The sequence below is a fragment of the Clytia hemisphaerica genome, unplaced genomic scaffold (assembly GCF_902728285.1).
Source record: "Clytia hemisphaerica strain Z4C2 unplaced genomic scaffold, Clytia hemisphaerica genome assembly, whole genome shotgun sequence".
Classification (NCBI taxonomy): Eukaryota; Metazoa; Cnidaria; class Hydrozoa; order Leptothecata; family Clytiidae; genus Clytia; species Clytia hemisphaerica.
In genome coordinates, this window is record NW_027103564.1 from 596592 (window position 1) to 601097 (window position 4506).

Genomic DNA, 4506 nt, shown 5'->3' on the forward strand with positions numbered 1-4506 from the left:
GATAAACACTGCAAAAACCATAGAATTTATGGGATAGACAGCTAGACAGCGTGATATTTCGTCGGTAGAATGGTCCTGGCACCTGAAGAAACAAGAGAAAAATTCACATTAGTGAGATTTTAAGTATTCACGATACTACGATAATTTAAAATCATTTATAGAAATTGTATCAAAGTCTGCTAAACCAATTTTGTACTCAAAATTGTGGCAACAATGAAATAAAAGTGTTTTGCCACCCTCTCGACTAAGGTTCGAAAAAGTATACAAAAACGGACTCTGCTAGGTTGATAAAGCTAAATTCTACTCATATAATGTCTCAAAATTTCAATAAGACACCTCTACATCATATTTTAAAAGACTGTTAATGGACAAAACAAAAAAGTGACCTTACAAATGGTTTGATGAATACAAAAAAATACAACTTACTTTTAAAAGTGACCAGTTGAGTGGCAAATTCAGCGTCTTCTTCTTCTTTGGAAGTCTTTCATAGCCTTTCTTAGAAATAGACAAATTCTCATAAAATTTCAGTGAATTTTGAAAAATTCAAGCTCAATTTGATGTCCGTGACAAGCTTCAGTCGAACCATACTCCGTCGCGACCAGTTGAAAATATGATTACTTCGCGCCGCTGCTTATATAAGTCAGCTTACGCCCTTTTTTCTGAAACGCATCTAGTGTAACGAGAAAAACCATAGAAACGGACTTCGCACCGTGAAATGGCATCCGTTGAAATTAGTTTGATCGCTATCTCTATGGCATTTCTCGGCTCACTGGATGCATTTTCGACCAATCAGAATCAAGAGTGAGAGATCCCCTTAAAAGCAACGCAGTGGCATTCATCAGGACTATTTGCTTCTCGTTGTGGTGAAGGACGGTGGTTCGGGAGATTATTGTCTTGGAAATTTGACTTTAGAACTGAATATTTTTAATTCACTATACCTGCCAAGATGTTAACATGACCAAACGAACAAAAGGAAAGATACGTGGTAGAGGATCACAATGTGCTGTCTGAATGTTATGGTATGAATCTTTGGTATGTTTCGATCTAGCGGTTTTGCAGTTTTGACAAGTTTAAAAGGCAATTTGAATGTTTTTAAGCTATAGATTTTCCTCTATTTAAGGGATCGTTTTTTCTCAAAACAAGGCAATCTTCAACTTTAATTTCAGTGTTTTGATTTTCGCTCTTGAATCTTTTTGTTTACTTGAGAAATCATGTCTTTCTCATACATTAAGAAAAATTGTCTCGTGAAACACTTATTTTTGACGTTTCTTTAGGAAATTTAAATTGCTTTGTTTGCGGCAGTTTTCGAAAGAGTATTCAATTAATTCTCTGTCAGGTAGTAAAAAACGAAATTAGCTTTTAATGGCAAGAGGGTGCGAAATTATATTTATTTTGGTGCTCGCATACATCAATTGAGTATTTTGTGAAGCTAGATTTTTTGTACCGTTAATGTTGGTTTGAGAATTTGCACTTTAAGGATGATACGTTTCTGTGCGTTTTTTTTTTTACCTTGAAAATGCAAACTTAATTGTTCCTGATTAACATTACACACAAATGAAACCCATATTATAGGGATTAAAGTAATTAACGATGAAAATAGTTTTGTCACTTGGAAAACAATTATCCTTTGTTTCAAATTTTATTGCAACACTCTTTGAAAGAAAATTTATTGCTGTGCATTGAAATCCAGAACAGTTGTATTGCATTTCTGTTTTTATTTCAGATTTTCAAAATAAGCAAGAGTTAACTGAAAAGATAGTAACTTTGAAATAAGAATGTCTGGTCGGGAGTCGGGTTTTAGAATCTTTAGTTTTGGTTATGATTTTTGTGAATTCTTCTTTGTAGGTTTTCTTGAAATGTCAATTTAAGGTTTGTACATATGGTGTAAACATAGTATAAGAAAGCCGCGGCTGGAATGATAACATCTAAATTTCTGCATGAACATATAAACGACTGGACATCCATCTCCTTTGTCTTTTTGTAGGCTAGCTTCGTTGCCGCCTCGTTAAAAGCATAAAACGAAACAATAATTTTTGATGATATACCACTTGGGAATACTTTGCTAACAACAACGTCAAAACTTCGACAAAAGTCTCTGTTGTTCTACTCTTCTCAAGTCTTTTATCTATATCATAACAGAGGCAAAATCATCGTCAGCTTGTCAAAACTGCGACTAATATTTCTAAATTTTTACTTAAAAGTGTCAAATAACTTTAGAGAGTGTCACATTCTAATTTTGATATTCTTATGACACAGGCTCTCAACTTTAGCAAGCTATTTTTTTCAAGTCATAAAAAAAATTATTGGTGTGACAAAAGGAATTCAAAAGTATACACGCAGTTGAAATTCTGCATTTCAGAGTTGAAAAATGTTGATAAAATATATTGCAAACTTGTGAAAAAATTGGAGAATAATTTTTTCGTGCATTAGGAGGAGTAATGTTTAAGCTCTATCAATCCTTATACCTAAATAATTTAAAGATATAAAATTATGACGGAATACTGTCGGATTTTTCATACCAATTTTGAAATACAGGCGGCAACGAAGCTTGCTTCAAAGAGACAATTAAAGATGGATGTCCAGTCGTTTATATGTTCATGATTTCTGTTATTCTATCTCTGTCGTATTTGATGACTATTTGTTGATCAAGAAATCAGTAATCAGTAGCATCTTTAATGGTAAATTTTATTGGTTTGTCGTTAATACTTACTTCTCAGTGCGTTTTAGACATTAATGATGCTCTTGATAATACACTTGCATTATAAAATCATTGTAAAGGAAAAATCAACACTACGAAATTGGAAACAAGCACAAAATGGCTGGGCTGAAAGAACTCAAAAATTAATGAGGTGCCTCGAAATGCCTTCGCAATATTTCAATGAAATCTTTTTAGAAATCTATGAAAAAGTACATCAAGATAACACTGTGAAAATTTCAAGCCAGCACCTTCAAAATTTATCATTTAAATTGACAGGAAAGTTGTCATCTTGAATATAGTTCTTATAATTTCAATTTTGGCAAAAAACTATTTTTTCCACAGAATACCCCTAAAATATTTCCAAAATTAGTTCAAGTGTTCTATTGGGTACAGATTCAAAGATATCTAGCAACAACAAACATTTTTGTGAAGGAAGATAAGAGAAAAATTTCAAAAACTATTTCCAATAATAAACTGATCATCTTGATGTTCTTATAAAGCTCGGAGACAGAGATGGAACAACAATTAACTGAAAAGACAATGCGGTACATATTCCAGCCGCGGCTTTCTTATACTATGGTGTAAACAATCCAGCATCATTATTTGTCAAATTGTTCGAAATTTGTAAGGATTGTTGTGCGTTTGACTTGTTGCGTTAACGTTTTATGTGTGTAATGAATTTTCAAATTCATCATCTACTATGTTTTTTATAAGAATACCCAAAGTTTTTGAGACCTTCTGATGTTCTTAACTTTTAGATTTTCAACCCTGAAAATGTTCTCAACATGGTCTTATTTTCACCACTGTGGGATTATTTTTTTACATGTTCCCAAGATATATTTTAGATTCCGCAAGGCTTTAGAATGTTCTTACTACTCTGTATGGTTTTTGAAAGTCTAAAACTTTTTTGGAATAGGGGTGCTTACAAAATTTTTTTTTGATTTTATACCTTTTCTTATAGATCTTCAATCTTATTTTTCAGTTTCATTCATCCGTGATGAGCGAATCAACTTATTGGTTTTGGATGTCACGGATCTATACCATTCTTTCTGATCATGTCTAGCCAGAGATTACTATTAACATCGTCGAAATAACCAGCATACAGGACCGAGCCTTAACACTTTGGCATTGACTGCACGACTTTAGCCTCGCCATGGTTTACGCTATAGAGAAAATGTCATATAGAGCTTTGAAGATCGCTGCAGATTATGATATGATGTAAGTTTGTATACCCCCTGGATTTATTCATTTTTGGGACCCATTAATGATATTCTGATGGACGTTTGGTTAATTCACTGCCAAAATAGTGTACTGCTACTAAGTATATATGTATAGATATTGTAGTGTTAATTGAGACGGCAGTTCTTCTGCTTTATGCTTTTTACGTAGATTCTGTTATTAAGTCGCCGTTGTAAACTTCGTCAGCTATATCATTGTTTTAAGTTTTAAAGGTTGCTCAGCTTGATCGTCTATGATTATTATTTAAAAAATTTTTCTCTCGCTTTTTTCAGGAAATCTGTTCAAACGACGGTGAAATTCAAAGATCCTGGAAGCACTCTATTCGTATTTGTTTAGACTTCGAAGCAAAACGTATGGTACAACTTTTGAATCTCTTCTGTGGTCTTTTGGAAAACATGGTGCGGATTATAGCACTGTATAGCAGAGAGAATGTAGAGCTCAGTTAACCATGGTTGATGTCGATGCAGATGATCCTCACTGAAGGTTGATATCAGGACACGTCAGTGACACAACAATTTGTGCATATTTTATATTTCTTATAAGAAAATAAATAAACTCTTCGTCATAGA

General features: G+C 33.2%; 1 long non-coding RNA gene across 2 annotated transcripts; it reads left to right on the forward strand.

The window, feature by feature from the left end:
• Positions 1–847: 847 nt before the first annotated feature.
• LOC136800862 (uncharacterized) lies at positions 848–4506 on the forward strand. Of its 2 annotated transcripts, none has more exons than XR_010845761.1 (3): positions 848–1032; positions 3681–3916; positions 4210–4506. It is a non-coding gene; the product is annotated as an uncharacterized lncRNA (long non-coding RNA). The 2 variants fall into 2 exon arrangements; XR_010845762.1 differs by having other exon boundaries at positions 848–1019.